Source organism: Elaeis guineensis, chromosome 6, assembly GCF_000442705.2.
Source record: "Elaeis guineensis isolate ETL-2024a chromosome 6, EG11, whole genome shotgun sequence".
Classification (NCBI taxonomy): domain Eukaryota; kingdom Viridiplantae; phylum Streptophyta; class Magnoliopsida; order Arecales; family Arecaceae; genus Elaeis; species Elaeis guineensis.
In genome coordinates, this window is record NC_025998.2 from 32,121,985 (window position 1) to 32,140,350 (window position 18,366).

Here is an 18,366-nt window from a genome sequence, read left to right on the forward strand (position 1 = left end):
CTCCCCCGATCCGATCTTAAAATAATCGGACTTCTATTTTGCTCATGTTAGGACGAGATTCTCCTCCTGTTCCTAACATGACCATGGGGGCACCTAAGGGCCGTTATATGGGCCTCTCCTCCAATTCGATCTTAAAATAATCGGACTTCTATTTTGCTCATGTTAGGACGAGATTCTCCTCCTGTTCCTAACATGACCATGGGGGCACCTAAGGGCCGTTATATGGGCCTCTCCCCAATCCGATCTTAAAATAATCGAACTTTTATTTTGCTCATGTTAGGATGAGGTTCTCCTCCTGTTCCCAACATGACCTTGTTTTAATTGTTTGAAGGAGTTATCCCCAGTCGTAACAAGTCCATGCCAAAAGAGAAAGACATGCAAAGTCAAAAGAAATTTTGATTCAAAGCAAAGTTGTGAGTAGTACATTTACAGGTTTCTCGAGTCCCATGGTCATGGAAGGTCTGCTCCTCCTTGAGGTCCTCGGTGATGGAGTCGATGGTCCCGATTAGAGGACGATCACTGGGCTGCTCCTCCCTCCTTGGCGGTTCGGGTTGCGGCAGGGCCCTTGGCCGATCCTCTCTGCCCTCAGGTCGGCGTCGAATGAACCTATCGAGTCGACCTCGCCGGATGAGCTCCTCGATCTCATCTCAGAGCTGGATGCATTCCTCCGTGTCGTGACCATGGTCACGATGGTAGAGGCAGAACTTGTTGGGATTGCGCTTCCCGGGGTGTGTGCGCATCCTCTCTGGCCTAAGGAGCTACTCTCTGACCTCCATCAGCACTTGGGTTTTCGAGGCATTGAGGGGGCATAGTTGCGGAATCTTCCCGGTGGAGAACCCCGTCGAACTCCACGGTCCGAACTTCTCTGCCTACGTACCCGGGAGGAGTATGGACTCGCTTGTGCCCGGAGGAGTTCGAGAACGTGGCCGAGCTTCTCTCAGCCCTTTTTCGACTGCGGGCTTACTCGAGTCTCCCGCCTGCCGTTCTCTCGCAGTCTCCTCATCCTTCATTTTGAAGGCTTCTTTCGCTCGGGCGTACCCTTCGGCCTGAGCTAACAGATCAGCAAAATCTCTGGGGTACTTCTTTCCAGGGAGAACAAAAGGTCATTCTTCTGAAGGCCGCCCTTCAGAGCGGCCATTGCTACCGACTGGTCCAAGTTTCGGACCTCCAGTGCGGCGACATTGAAATGGTTGATGTAGGCCCGAATGGACTCCCCCTCCTCTGCTTGATATTGATGAGGGACTCTGAACCCTTCTGGGGCGCCGGTTGCTGACAAAATGGGTCACAAATTGGTGGCTCATCTGATCGAAGGAAAAGATGATACCCGACTTCAGCATTTGTACCAGTTTCTCACTGCTCCCTTCAAGGTGGATGGGAAGGCTCGCATAGAATGACGTCGGGCGCGCCATGAAGCAGCATCATCGTCCGAAAGGCCTCCAGATGATCAACCAGGTCCGAAGTCCCATCGTAGCTTTCAAACTGGAGGAGTTTGAAGTTTGGCGGGATCAGTTCCAGCATGATCATTTGAGAAAAGGGAGGGTCAGTGCAAATATCCTCACCATAAGCGGGGGAGCGTGACAGAGTTCTTCGATCCTCCGATTCATCTCCTGGAGCCTCCGGTCCAGAAATCCTCTCGACTATGGGTCTCGAGGGTCCTCTGGCAGAATGAGGGTAGAGATCTTCCAGGGGTGGAATCGTGATCCGACTGAGGGCTCTCCACCCTTGGATTCGTCTTTCCAGGGAAGACAGGGCGGCTGGCCCAAGTGGCCCGCCCTACCGTCGGATTCTGATATTCTGGTGATGCTCTTTCCAGGCGCACTGATGCCTGCGGCTGCTGCTGCTGCTGCATGGCCTGCACGGCTTCAGTGAGGCCTCTGACCTGCTGCGCTAGCAGGCCAAATTGCTTCGCGCCAACCGTCGTTGCCGGAGGAGGAGGAGGAGGCTGGGAAACTGGAGGTGAGGTCGGAGCCTGAGATCTGGCTGTGGAGGTCGTGGATCATCGTGTGGATGCCTTACAGGGAGGCATCGGGTAAGGACCTAGTGGAGGAAGGAGGAGAGGACGTCGGAAAAGATGCCGGGGGCGATCCCGTTGAGCGCTCCTTCAAGAACAAAGGTACTGCGAAGACACAGGACCCTTCCCTAGCGCCAATCCTGTTGGTGCAAAAATTCGCCTGCACCAGAGAAGCTGGAGTCGAGGGAGTCGCAGTCACCGCGGGACCTGCAAAAGAAGTCTAAATCAGAGGTGGGGTTGTTCCGACAAGACCCTCCGACACTCAAGTCAGTTCTCTACCTCAACAAGAATGGAGTGCTCGAACGGAAATTTTAGCAGAGTTTCTAGATAAAAATGAGAGCTTAGAGAATAACGTATCTGGGGTCCCCCTTTTATAGGTGGAGGGGGCAACAGACTGATAGCGATGTCTGTAACCGTCTGGCAGTGGACCGCCCATAGTCAGGAGGAGTTTGTTGCGAAGAGTAGTGGAGTGGAATCGTGGCTACCACCGGGACATGCCACGTGGAGTCTGTCATGGGGAGTGGAGCGGCGTCCGTTGTCGCGACTTGCCAGAGGATGGAAGAATCGCGCGGTATCCATTGCAGAAAGTGGAGCAGGATCATGGGCATCATAGCGGTTGGCCAGGGAATAATGGAGCCGCGTGGAATCCATCGCAGGAAGTGGAGTAGAGTCGTGGCCGTTACTGCGGCCACACCAGGGAGTGCATGCCTGTCGGCTGAAGCTCGCTGGAGTGTCTGTAAGTGAAGTCGTGGGTGGAGCCTGGCTCCCGTAGGAGTCCGGGCGAAGTCCACCCGCAGCCGGAGTCGGGAACGAGGTCCGGCTCCCGTAGGAGTCTGGGCGGGTCTTCCCGCAACTGGAGCTGGAGATGAGGTCTGGCTCTCGTAGGAGCTCGGGCGAAGTCCACCTACAATCAAAGTCAGGGATGAAGTCCGGCCCCCTTAGGAGTCCGGATGAAGTCACCAGCAGTCGGGGTCGAGAACGGAGCCCGACTCCCGTAGGAGTCCGGAGGAGTCTTCCCGCAGCTGGAGCTGGAGATGAGGTCTGGCTCCCATAGGAGCTCGGACGAAGTCTTCCCGCAGTCGAGGTCGGGGATGAGATCCGGCTCCCGTAGGAGTCCGGGCTAAGTCTTCCTGCAATTGGAGTTGTGGGTGAAGCCCGACTCCCGTAGGAGTCTGGACGAAATTTATCTGTAAGTGAAGTCATGGGCGGAGCCCGGCTCCCGTAGGAGTCTGGGCGAAGTCCGCCTGCAGCCGAGTCGGGAATGAGGTCCGGCTCCCGTAGGAGTCCGGGTGGAGTCTTCCCGCAGCTGGAGCTGGAGACGAGGTCTGGCTCCTGTAGGAGCTCGGGCGAAGTCTTCCTAATCGAGGTCGGGATGAGATCCGGCTCCCGTAGGAGTCCGGGCTAAGTCTTCCTGCAATTGGAGTTGTGGGTGAAGCCCGGCTCCCGTAGGAGTCCGGACGAAATTTACCTGTAAGCGGAGTCGAAGGCGGAGCTTGGCTCCCGTAGGAGTCTGGGCGAAGTCTGCCTGCAGCCAGAGTCGGGGATGAGGTCGACTCCCGTAGGAGTCCGGACTGAGTCTTCCTGCAATTGGAGTTGTGGGTGAAGTCCGGCTCCCGTAGGAGTCCGGACGAAGTTTACCTGTGAGTGAAGTTGTGGGCAGAGCCCGGCTCTCGTAGAAGTCTGGGCGAAGTCTGCCTGCGGTCGGAGTCGGGAATGAGGTCCGGCTCCCATAGGAGTCCGGCGGAGTCTTCTGCAGCTGGAGCTGGAGATGAGGTCTGGCTCCCTTAGGAGCTTGAGCGAAGTCCACCTGCAATCAAAGTCAGGGGTGAAGTCCGGCCCCCTTAGGAGTCTGGACGAAGTTTACCAGCAGTCAGGGTCGAGGACGGAGCCCGACTCCCGTAGGAGACTGGGTGGAGTCTTCCCACAGCTAGAGCCGGAGACGAGGTCTGGTTCCTGTAGGAGCTCAGGCAAAGTCTTCCCGCAGTCGAGGTCGAGGACGAGATCCGACTCCCGTAGGAGTCGGGCTAAGTCTTCCTGCAATTGGAGTTGTGGGTGAAGCCCGGCTTCCGTAGGAGTTCGGACAAATTTACCTGTAAGCGGAGTCGAGGGTGGAGCTCGGCTCCCGTAGGAGTTCGGGCGAAGTCCGCCTGCAGCCGGAGTCGGGACGAGTCTGGCTCCCGTAGGAGTCCGGACTGAGTCTTCCTGCAATTGGAGTTGTGGGTGAAGTCCGCTCCCATAGGAGTCCGGACGAAGTTTACCTGTAAGTGAAGTTGTGGGGGAGCCGACTCCAGCGGCTCCCGTAGGAGTCCGGGCGAAGTTCGCCCGCAGTCGGAGTCGGGGATGAGGTCCGGCTCCCGTAGGAGTCCGGATGAAATCTGGTAGTTGTAGGAATCTACCGTTGGAGAAGTTTAGCTGTTGGCGAAGTCCGGGGTAGTTCGGATTGGAGTTGAACTTGGCTGGAAGAAGTCTGGAAGGGATTCGGGGAACAGCTGATAGTCGTAGAAAGTCGGCTGGCGGCGGAGCCCAGTGAGCACTTGGGGCGGCTTAATAGATGACTGGGGGAACTCATGTTGAAGGAGCTCGGGTGGTGCTGTGGGAGTTCGTCCGTCGGGGAATTCAGTCAGCACCATGGGAATCCGGCTGTTGGAGAAGTCTGGAGAGATACCATCTGCGGTCGAAAGCTGGAGGAGTCCTGGGAGGGTCAATCCTATCAAGAACTTCGGCTGAGGGTATTTTATACCCAACAGACACCAACTGGTTAATCGATTTCAATTTGATCGACTTATAGACTTGGAGTCGACCATGGAGCTATGATTAATATCTATTTTGGTCTAATCAAAAATATAGACTTAACCAACTATAACTATTGAAAATTGATCAAGAGAAAAAATTGACCCAATCAAAATTAATTTTTAATTAGATTTGATCAATTACTAATATGGTCCATTATCGATGATTTCTAACCCTAGATCTAATCTAGTTAAATGGACTTGACTCGAGCTAACCCATTAACCCATAAATTATGAAATTAATATCTTAGATCTTTAATTCTCAAATCTAGATCACTGAATTCTCAATTAAGTTTTAGACTGACATGGATTGAAGTTCGATATTTGATAATAGTTTTCAGTTTATAAAATATTTTTACAAACAATCATCCAATGATCAAAATCTTAATTTCAGATCTAAGATACATTATTTTAGATCTAAAATAAAATTTTAAAATATTTTTATTATTTATCATCATGAAAAAGACCCATAGCACCCCTACACACCATAAAAGATCCTATCGAATGGGTAAATATGCTGTGAAACCCTAATTTCTTCTATGATCGGATGACTATGAAGATCTATCCAATCAGATTACTACACTACTCAAATTCTAAATTAATTATTTAGATCTAATCTAAATAATTAAAATTAGATTAATATCAGATTTATGTAGAAAATTCATGTCATAAGAAATCAAAGCTTTAATACTATTGTTGGGAAACAGGCAGTTCAAGCATGTATATTTTTAAAATTTTTATATCGAAAGTAGTAGATTAAACTATTTAATCTTCTATACATACTTTAGATCAGATCTAAACTATCTTCTTAAGAATCTATGACATGAAAATATTGCACCAAAAAAATCTGATCTGAAAGAAAACACTGCATCGATCGTATCGATGCCCTGAATCAGATCTAATGCTTAGATCTGATCTGATGAGCTCAGAACCCATTATCTGATTCAGATTGATGATCACTACTATTGATACATATGGTAGGAGGTCTTTTGTAATGTCGAGGAGCCGCACAGCACATCCGGCCTTTATAGGTGATCCACTCGAAGCACCGAACAGATCGTCCTTTCTGAGAGTGCTAGCTCATGATGAAGGATCTGGATGGTTGATGTAGATCTCTTTCTTCAGATCAAACATCTAGATTAGAAGAAAGAGCTTTTCAAGGAGGAGATGGTGTGGAAGAAGAAAAATAAAACTCTTTTTATTTTTCTCTCTCACAAAATAGGAACTAAGAAACCCTAGAACCCCACCCTGGATCTCACGCCCCAAAGAGGATTTCTTCCTCTTTTTCTCATGCATGGATGCCCACCCCTCTCTCTCATATTTCTCACACCCTCTCTGAGATTTTCTCACACTAAATTTGAAGTGGTTTGGCACACAAAAAATCACCCCCTTTTAAGGTGGCATCCAATGTAGAGATTGGATAATCTGGTTTAAGTTTAAACAGCCTTTGATCTTATCAAATTTGAACTCCTTTTCAAACCAAATTTAATCCACAAATAAAGGACTCAGAAAGGAGGGTGACACAACTTAGATTGGTATAAAAAAAATTATACAAAATTTTATTTTGCATGTGAGAAGAAGGCTGGTCGGCGGCTTGGAAGAGTCCCATAAAAACTGGACTCTTGATTTAAGCTTGATTTAAACTAATTCGAAGTCAAACTTAAACCAACCAAATTTTGATCCAAAGAGGATCAGAAGAAGGCATCAAATACCATTTGGGTGCAAAAAATTTCATGTGAAAACCATTTCACGCATGAAGAAAGGCAGGGCGCAGTGAAAGGTGGCGCATGGGGTGTTCTTGTTCCATTCAAATTCAAACTTGTGTTCTTATCTAATTAGGTTCTTGACCCAATTAGATTAGGTTAGACCTAATTAGATTACTTAATCTAATTAGGTGACAAGTGGTCTCAAATAAATTTAATCAGATTAGAAATTAATCAGCTGAATCATGAATCCAACATCCTTAGAGATTAGGTCATCTCATAACCTATTCGGGTCAAACCAAATTGAATCCTATTCAATTAGATTTAGTCTAAACTTTAATGCTCAATCAAATTAAGTTAATTAACAATCTAATTTTAATCAATTCTCTTTTAATTCATCAATAATTAATAAATTAATTTATTATAATTTTTGACAAGGTTCATCATCAATCGAATTGATGATTAAACCTAGAATGATTCTCAATCGTTGATCAACCACATGATCAGTCGAAAACTTTTTTTGAGTCTGACTCCATAGATTTGAATCTAAGTCAGTAGCATAGGAATAACTTTCTAAACTAATCGATGTAACCATCTAGCAATGAGACCCAACGTCTGGACAGGTCGAAAGACTGCAAACATCATTCATGAACCTATTGGCATATGGTTACCGTATAATTCATCCTTTGACTCTAATGCTCAAGGTGATCTGAGATTCATTGTCAACCCGGATATATAAATCACATTATGTTTCAACCTTTCAAATCCATCACATGGATTATCCTGGTCAAGATTTTACTGAATTGGACATATTGATGCATTAACTCCTACTTATTCAAAGGGGTCAATTCCATCTTGACTCATACACCGATTTCGCAAGTACTTGACTGCACAAAGCACAATGAGTTACTTGCAAGTCACCGTGGTGATCTTAGATCGGAGGAACATTATACTTATATCCTTCGGAGCTACTCTTGATAGTAGAGTGCCCAGTGGTTGGTCACGTTCAATGAGATATACTCTTACATCTCATTGTATGTCATACCAGTGTCTCCACACATTTGATTACGAAGACAACCAATTTATATAACATACAATGACTTACACTCGATAAATGCTATTGTCCTAATAATAGCGTATCATTTGGTCATGAACTGAATTTAAGGACTAAATGATATATCCTCTTATATCGATTAGGATAATCCTAAGGACTTCATCACAACAATTGAAGTTCTTTAAGAAGATATATACTACTTTGTGATAAAAAATTAAATAATAATTTTATTAATTTATCAATTCATATACATTTACATTGATTAGCACAACCATCAACAGGCTAACGATTGGCTTTGAGACATATTTTTATCAAAAAGAGAGAGATTATTGCCCCAAAAAATTGATTTTGATGAGCACAAAATATTTAAGAGAGGTACTAATGATTTGTATCTTTGAAGATATTTTAAAAGTTAATTTTAAGAGATGCATGAAATTTTTGATTTGTAAAAATATTTGGAGATGGCCAAAGTAGTAAATTCATCAAGTTGGAGACGTAATTGAAGTGTTTCGGAAGCCTCAAGATCATTGAAGTTGATATTAAATCGTTTGGAGGTGATTTCAAAATTTTTGGAAGCCTAAAATTGAAAAAAAAATAAGCTTGAGCAAAAAGAGGCGACCTATAGATCGACCCCTTCTGAATGGTACGCCGGCATGCAGAATTTTTAGAGTGGCATGCAAAAAGGGGCAACCCCTAGGACATCCCATGTGAAAAGGGACGATCTCTAGGTCATCTTCTATTGTTTCTGAGCTGAAACAGAAAGCCATTTCTTGGGTGAGGAAAAAGAGGCGACCCATGGGGCAACCCTTTTCTAGGGGTTGACCTAAGGGGTGCCTCCTGCGATGGAAAAATCTGTAACAGCTAGTTTTTCAGCCTATTTTTGATGCATTATATGCTTTCTAAATCCTCTCGAACGGCTCTAAATGGCTAATAAATCCTCTCCAGCATTGATTGAGGATATAAAGACATTCAAAAGAGGGACAAATCAAAACTTATTTAGAGAAAAAGTATTCAAACGAGTTTTCAGCTTTAAATCAAAATGAAATTTTCAATTCAAGTTCAACTATCTCTCCAAGGCTCATTCAACCCTTCATTCCATTAGAGGATGTTCATAAAAGCTTCTCATCATTGTATAAAGTGCTTTTACTGTTTTATTGTGCTCATTAAGGAGCTAAGTATGATATTCATTGTAAAAAATTTTTCTCACTTTGTATTTGAGTGTTCAAGTTTTGAAGGGTTAGAAAACTTGAGAAGGTTATCCGAACCTTGAATTGCAGTGTAAAGGGTTGGCTTGTATCCGAAAAATAAGTGTCTAGCTTGAAATAGCTAGAGTCGGTGGAATCCAATGGGGTAATCGTTGAAAATGATTAGTGGATTGAATTTTCAAGTAAGAGCTTGGGGAGTGGATGTGGTGCAAAGTTGGCAATGAACTACTATAAATCTTCTTGTTGTGATGTGTTGATCTCGTTTATTGCTTTCTTACATTAATTTCTTACTTAATTGTGTTAGTATCCGGTAGATCTTTTGCTCTTGTTCTTGCACATCGCATATCACATTTAAAGTATAATTTTTGTGATTCACTCCTCATTTAAATTTTTAGTAATCCAATTTACTGCCCCCCCCCCCCCATGGGTTGTATAGCTGGGCAACACCTGCCTTTACAATCCAAAAAGCTTATGGCATGGTTCAAGCTCTTCAGCTTCATCCTTCATATCTTCCTTTGCCAACTCCATCTAGGTACTGGGATAGTGAAAACCATTCTACTTCATCTTATACTCAAATTATTGTGTCATGCCTACCCCCTCCCTATGGAGTTCTAAAGGTGCATTTTGATGCTTCAAAGCACTCGGATAAAGCTGCTACAGATTTTGTTATCAAGGACTATCAAGGAAGGTTGATAAGAGCTGGTGGCATATCTTTGTTACCCTCTTCAATATCTAATGTGGAATTAATTGCTGCCTGGTTGGGAATTTCAGTTGTAGTAAATTGTTTAGGTGCTCATCACTTATGGGTAGAGGGTAGCTCCTCTACTGTAATCAAATGGATCTCTTCATTGAAACTTTTTAGACATATTCATACTCCCTACACAAAGACATAATGCATTGGAAAGCTTCTAGCTCACTGTCTCATATTACCCACACTCTCTGTAAAGCCAACTAGGCGGCTGATTATATGGCAAACCGTGCTCTTAGTGGTGATGTGGAATAGAAGCAAGATGACTTGGTTGATTCATGTTTTATAGGGATTTTGACGTCAGACTGCTCCTCTGTATCCTACATAAGTGATGAAAGATCTTTGCTCAAACACCAGCTCTTTTGCCTTATTACTCTGGCAAACTGTGATCAGAGTATCTGGTTTCTATGTCTGTAGGGAAGATGATATTTTTTTTCAATAAGAAATATGTGGCACTCAATCAATTTCAATCTCATCTTGTTGCTAATCAACTTTATGAATCCAGCTATAGAGTCTTTAAGCCCATATATATTGCATTATTCAACTACTTCTCACTTTGAGAAGCTACTGTCACTTTTTAGGTCCAAAATCCAAGAATGCTTCAAACTTTGAATTCTACTTGAAAGAATATGGCTACTTACCTCTTGTAGCGCAGAAAATCAGGACCCGACTTATGATTACTAGTTCACGAGCGAAATCACGAATGAAAATCGACCAATTCTATGGCCTAAATTCTTCTTTACGTTTTGCAGAGAGTTGAGTGATTGAGAGAAAGAGAGAGAGATGAGAGTAATTTTTTCTACTTTTATATATATTTTTTAGTTGAAAACTTATTTTCTTTTTGTAAATCATATGCAAGAATAATTGCTAGTGACAGTTATTCTCTACAACCCCACTTTCTTTCCCTTTTTTATTATTTTAATTTATTTATAATAAATGATGGATCGGGCCATCCATTATGGGTGGATCCGGATCCATAACCCAACATCTCTCACTCGCACATAATGGGTTCTTTAATCTCATAATCATTCTAAGAGAACGTAATCTCTTTTCTCTGTATAAATTCATACAAGGAAATAAGCCATGCAACCAGCATGCTTTATCATTTCACGAGTTCATTGCTATACAGCTATTAGGTATATATAGTAGCTCAAACATTAAGTAGAGCAAGTATGTAGTACCCTATATTCATTTAGTCACATTTCAAACTCTCTTGATCTCTTTTATAACAATAGTTTTGTATTCACAATTATGCACAAAGCTTAATTGATCGATCGGTGAATATAATTACATGTGATACCAAAATAATCTTCCTTTTTTCTAGAGTTTTTCCATGTCTAATCCAACTGTTCTCCGAATATGCCCCATTAGATCGAATCATTCATGATCATCGGCAACAATCTAAGATAACTAACATTGAATTAGAACTTCAAAAAATAGTCAAAAGTCAAGGGTACCAATTTGAGATTTTTTGTAATCTCAAGGGTCTCATACAACTAAGAAGTAAAGATCTAGTCTTCTGTTACCCTTTTGGTTGAATAATGCATGTGTGGTATGAAATATAGTTATGGTATTATTCTTCTTTTTCCATAGAGCATATGTTTATATTATAAAAGTAATAATGTACAGATGATGGTTCAAATATACTCAATATCTAATTTGAGTCCTCAACTCTACTTTTTTTCTTTTACGAACATTTCAATAGGACTTCCACTTAGCATATAAAGATAGGTAAGGTGAATTGTGGGTTTATTCACTTCAATCACAAAAATTTATATTATCATAATGACCTCATCTTGACCCATCATCAAGGTGATTTCATTTTGAGTTTGAGCTCTCTAGATTCATAAAAGATAATCAAAACTAATCTTACCTCTATGATAACTCTAAAATTGTAGAGACGATTGCCTATGTGAGAAGACCAATCTCCTATCCGACATACCATTTCAATATATATACAAAATATTAAAAAAAGATTAAACTGGTGTATATGCTTTATCTGACAAAATTATCAAATTGACATTAATTTGGTAAAGGAACATCATCCATTACACATAAAATTGAGAAAAAAAATATAATAGATAGTTATTAAGCAAGTTTATGCAATTATATTATCATCTACACAATCTTAAAGACCTAACATGGTCATTATACAAATCTCTAGGTGTGGGCTTTGTAAATGGATCTGCAACTATCTTGTGTGTAGAGATATATTGCATATTGACTGCTTTACGTGCAACCATGTCTCTCACAAAGTTATACTTGATGTCAATGTGTTTGATCTTTGCATGATATTTAGGATCCTTAATGAATGCGATTGCTGCTTGACTATCTCAATTCACTAACACAGAGTTTGATTCATCTTCATTGAATCCCAGGTGAGTCAGGAATCTCTTAAGCCAAATCGCTTCTTGCACCAATACAAAAAATACCACAAATTTTGCTTTCATTATGGACAAAGCTATACATGTCTATTTCTTGCTACTTTATGAGATTGCTCCATTGTTTAGCAAAAAAATATAATCAAAGATGGACTTTCTTTCATCCAGATCACCTCTCCAATCTGCATCTGTATAGCCCACAAGATGCAGATCATGTCCTTAGTAACATAGTGAATAGTTCATAGTGCCTTTGAGATGCCTTAATATCCTCTTCACTGCCTTCCAATGAGATTGTCCTAGATTTGATTGATACCTGCTTACCATACCAATAGTAAAACAGATATCTGCCCTTGTACCCACATTGCATACATTAGGCTTCCTATAGCACTGGTGTAAGGAACCTTTGTCATTTGTTTTTTTTCTTTTGAAGTCTTGGGATACGTTTTTAGGCTTAGACCCTCATCTTTTGCAATAGGAGTATCAATAAGCTTGCAATCTTGCATATGAAATCGTTCAAAAATTTTCTTAATATATTGCTCTCATGAAAGAGCTACCAATTTCTTAGAATGATCTCTAGAAATCTTAACTCTTAGAATGTAAACTGCTTCGCCCATATCCTTCATCTCAAAATTGGAGGATAACTATTCTTTTATGGTTATGATATACTCCTTATCATTTTTAGCCAATAGTATGTCATCCACATAAAGTGAGAGAATCACAAATTTGTATTTAGATCTCTTAACATACACGCAATGGTCTTCATCGATTATGATAAAATCATATGAGATTATCGCTTCATGAAATTTAATATACCATTGCCTGGAAGATTGCTTAAGTCCATAAACTGATCTTAAAAGTCTACACACTTTGTGTTCTTGACCTTCACTTATAAAACCTATAAGTTGTTCTATGTAGATTTCTTCTTCCAGTTCTCTATTTAGAAAAGCAGTGGTTACATCCATTTGATATAACTCCAGGTCTAAACTTGCCACTATGGTTAGAATTACGTGTATAGAGATAAATCTCACAACATGAGAGAAAGTCTCTTCGTAGTCAATTCTCTTTTGTTAAGTATACCCCTTTGCTACAAGGTGAGCCTTATACCTTTCAATTATTCGATCCGCCTTACTCTTAATTTTAAGAACCCATTTGTTCTCAATCGCTTTATGTCCCTTAGGAAGATCAATCAATTCTCAAACATTATTTGATCTCATTGACTATATTTTTTCTTCCATTGCTTTCAACCACTTATCTTTCATAGTGCAAGAAATAGCTTCACAAACTTTTTTAGGCTTGTCTTCATCTTGTGGTGTAACTATGAAGGCTTCACATTCAATCTCAAAACATCATCAGGGAATGTTTCCACGACTACTATGCTTGATTTCTAATTTTGATGAACTAATTTCATCATCTTTAGTCTTTCTCCCACTTGGATGAGATATTGTTGGCTAATTTTTTGGTATGTGTATTAAGTGATTTGCAGCAATCAAATCATCTTGTAAAAAGACAGATCCAAATATATCTCACCCTTACTTGGAAATTCATTTTCAAAAAAAGTGGCATCTCGAGATTTAAATTCGATTATACTCCCACTCACTTGTTCACCAATGAACATGTATCCTTTTGAATGTTCGAAGTATTTTATAAATATACTTTTTTTATCTCTTGGACCTAATTTGCCATGTTGATGAGCTGGCTCATGAACATAGGTAGCACAACCCCAAGGTTTGAGATAAGTAAGATCCGATTTTCTTTCGATCTATAATTCATAAAGGATCGATGCAATCGATTTGGAGGTACTCGATTGAGTATATATGCAGCAATTAATAAGGCTTCACCCCAAAAGATGACAAGTAATTTGGCTTGAGCCATCATGGATCTAACCATTTCCAAAAGAATCCTATTTCTCTTTTCAGCAACTCCTTTTTATTGTAGAGTGCTTAGTATTATTAATTGTCTATCTATTTCTTTTTCATTATATAATTTCTCAAATTCGTGAGATAAATACTCACGTCCATGATCGGTCCTTAACACTTTAATTTTCTCATCTAGTTGATTTTCCACTAGGATCATGTATTTTCTAAAGCATTCTAAAGCTTCAGACTTGTGGGAGATCAAATAGACATAACCGAAATGTGTGTAATATCTATGAATGTAATGAAATAAACACCTCCATGTCAGGCCCTAATATTCATTGGGCCACAAATATCAAAATGTATCAATTGCAATGGAGTGTCAGCTCTAATTGCTTTACCAAATGGCTTTCTTGCCATTTTTTTCGCTAAACAATTTTCACAAGTTGATAGATTAACTGTTTCAATTGGGCATAATAATCCCTCTATAGCTAATCTATCCATTTGGTGTTGTCCTATATGGCCTAATCTAGTATGCGATACATCCACATCAACATCATTAAAAGATGTAATAAAGAAAGAGCAAACATTATATATATCACTACATAAAATGTAGGTAACATCCAACACAATAAAATTATCCAACAGATAACTAGAACCATAATAACATGTATCTAAATACATATTTAAAATAGTGCCATAGAAATTTAAAGCAAATCTAGACTTAAGAAGATTGTGCCAGATATCAGGAGCAAAAAAGACATCATGATGAGTAAAATACGTCCAACTCACATACACAATTTGCAAGTGCCAATGCTCTTGACTTCAATACGAGCATTGTTTTCCACATAAAGCCATCTTGTTCCACACTGAATCCAACGAAAGTCCACGAACACATCGCGATCTTTTGTTATATGGTCGGCGGCCCCGAGTCTACAGTCCATAAAGAACGAGATTCAGTTAATAAGCAGAACTAGCAACTAATGCTATACTTGCAGTTACATATATAACTGAAGCATTTCTATATGCTTCTAAAGTTTTCATAGTGACAATCATATGAGAATATGAAACATATGTAAATTCATTTAAAGTTAATACGTTCTTTGGCTCGTTGCACTCACGAGTGTAGTGGTCTTTTTTGTTACAATTGTAGCACTTAATCTTATTCTTTTTGGGATGAACCATAGGATCTTTTCTCTTTCTTTGATATTTTTTAGGACCACCTTTTTGCTTCTTCGACTTGTTGCCCTTATAACCATACCCACTATATGACTTGCGCTTATGTCTAGAAGCTTCATGTGAGCTCGAGCCAGTCATATACATGTCAGTATTAAGCCTTGATGCCTCAACATTATCTTTCTCAAGCTCCAAATTATGTGTAGCATCAGTGAGAGTCTTTATACTCTCATTGTAGGTAAGGTGCACCTTCATGTGCTCCCAGTTATGGGGCAAAGACCGAGTAATGGTCTGAACCTATTGTTCATCGGAAGTACGTGGCCTGCATTCTTCAACTCACTAATCATATTGGACATCTCTCTTAGATGTTGCCTCATGTTATGATTTGGATGCTTCTTATAGGTATCAAACATAATAATGAGTTGTCTAAGTTTGGTAACAGAGATCCCACCAAACTTCACTTTCAAAGAATTTCAAATTTCCTTAGCAGTATCAAATTTTCGAAATTCATGCATAACATCATCCTCCATACTGCTAAGTAAGGTAATGTGAGCTTTGGAATTCTTTTTCTTCTAGGCCTCATAAGCCTCTCGGACCCCTCTATGCTGGACCATATTTTTTTCTTCAAGTTCATTCAGGACATAGTTCAAAGCATCAAGAGCATCTTGTTCTTCTAGGACATATTGGATTTTTATGTGCCAAATTTCATAGTTTTCACCCCTAAGTTTCATTCCACTATTCAATTCAGCAACTATATTCTTTGTTGCAGTAGCCATTTTCGCAATGGTTTTACATAGAGAGACATAATATGCACTAATTAATGTCTAGCATAGCACACAATCATCTTTACATAATTCAATAAATTATCATAATTAATGATGTAACATAAAATCGAAAGATCACTAGTTTCACAATCATCATCCATGTTTACATGTTTCATTACATTAATTTATTTTCTTATGCAAAGACTCCTACTTAAGTAACAAATACTTAAATTGAACATGGTTAAACATATTGATGCAACGGAAGCAAATTAACATAATAGTAATTTTATATATATATATATATATAACTAGTTCACTAAAACAAGTAAAGCAAGAAAAAGCATAATAAAAAATAAGAAACCAACAAATTGTCTAACCATATGAATTAAAACAAATATTTACAAGATACATAAGTTCTGTGGAAAAACACCAAGGGATAAGTCTAAGAAAACACCCTCCTAATAGGGATCGAGTCCAAGAACCTATCATGTAGGTCCATAGGAAGTGTATAGTACAAGTTCGACAGTCACGGGGTTCCTAAGTAGATACACCTCCCACTACAAAGCGTCTTCCCAGCAGATAAACAAACAGATCGTCTAGCTCCCCTCCTTACATACTCGGTTATGAATTTCTGAATCACAACTCGATAGCGCTTATATTCTAGTTCGATTTTTCAAATATGGATGAGAAGCCCTTGCAGATACGGGCTACGCAATCTACGCATTATCAGGTACACTCCCAAGTCAGTTTTCAGGTCACCCATCCATACGACATCCTGAATCCTATGATGCAAGTAGATGATATGGTTCAGAAGTTGATCCATATCATCCTCATGGGTATTGGGATCCATTACAACATCTATCAGAGATGCAAGATTCATCTGAAGTCTTTGTCTTTGTGCTTGAGTTCTTGCTACTATAAGTGTCCTCATCAAGATCATATTTTTTCTGTAACGAATACTGGGACAGTTAGTATATACAAAATATATACAAACAATGATTAAAAACTTATTTTAATCAACCCAAAGTAGCATAGAATATAGTAAAAATATTTTTTGATGTCTAAAAAACTAATTTTAAATTACCAAAATTTAGAAAATATTTTTTGGATCCCAACAATGGTAGCGATGTCAAAAAAATACCATCGGATTTGACTTTACATGCGCAAGCAAGTCATCTCATCGGTGTCCTTCAGCACTACCAATTTTTGGAATTGGGACATTCTAAGGTCCCAGGTCCGTCTATGTGGTATGCTAAGCCTATTATTCATATTCTTCCCTAAAAGAAGAAAATTTTCAGAATTTGATTATCAAATGGTCTACTTTGAACCCTTATATCTCATTGGTTTCTAGTCCAAATTGTGCAAATCATATATCGTTTTGAAGCTTTACATGTCTACTTTACAAAGACATAAGTTTCATAGGCCAAAACATGCATTATCATAATAAGTTCAAGCCTCAAAGATAGCAACTTAAAACTAAAAAACACTATTTCCAGAAATGGCAGATCTAATGGTTCAGCTTTGGAGAGTCATAACTCTCTTAATCCTTAACAAAGTTAAGCGTATGATATATCAAATCGAAGCTTGACATACCATCTTTAAAATAGTATAAAATTCGACACATATGCCAACATTTTCAGACCCAAAGTAGGCTGCTCGCTAACTAAAAAAATGCAGATTTCAGTTTTCTAGAATTAAATACCTAATTTTGAGAGGCCATATTTTACTCAATTTGCATCCAAATAATACAAATAAGGTGTCAAATTAAAGCTAATTATGCCAACTACAAGATTGAAACGTAAAATCATACATTGGAAAGCATATGAACAGAGTAAAAGAATCTTAAATTAGGCATTTTAACAAGCACGAAAAATTTCAAAAAAATAGGTTTTCATGCCTCCAATCATCGATCAATTCCAAATTGCCATTATAATCATGTTTAAACCAGAAAAAAAGCCTTATAGCTCTGATACCAATAAATTATATAGCTACTTATCTCTTGTAGCATAGAGAATCAGAACTGGCTTGTGATTACGGCTCAGAAGCAAAATCACGAATGGAAATCGACCAATTCCACGGCCTAAATCTTTCTTTACATTTTGCAGAGAGTTGAGTGATTGAGAGAGAGAGAGAGATGAGAGCAATTTGTTTCTATTTTTATATATATATTTTTTAATTGGGAAGTTATTTTTCTTTTGTAAACCGTACGTGAGAATAACTGCTAGTGGCAATTATTCTCTACATCCCACTTCCTCTCCCTTTTTTTTATTTTAATTTATTTATAATAAATGATGGATCGGACCACCTATTATGGGCGGACCCAGATCCATAACCCAACACCACTAATCATGACTCAACCAATAACAGTATGCTACCTTTGCTCTCTACTTGTATGGCACCTTTTTGCAGGAAAATGAAGCAAGGTCATTGGGTCTCAAGTACCAAATCATGGAAACAGTTACAGGGAGGAGATACAATTCATCCTTTAGCAGGCTGGTCGTAAAGATACGGATTTGCTTCAGGATTCTCCTCAGTCTGGAGGTGTATGTGGCTCAGCTCTAATCGTCATTCTCTTTTTAAAGTTCTACAGGATGCTGAGTATTTTCTCTCTTTATGTCACACCCCGAACCCATATAAGTTTCGCATTCAATAGATAATCAGTATATTCAACACAAATATTAA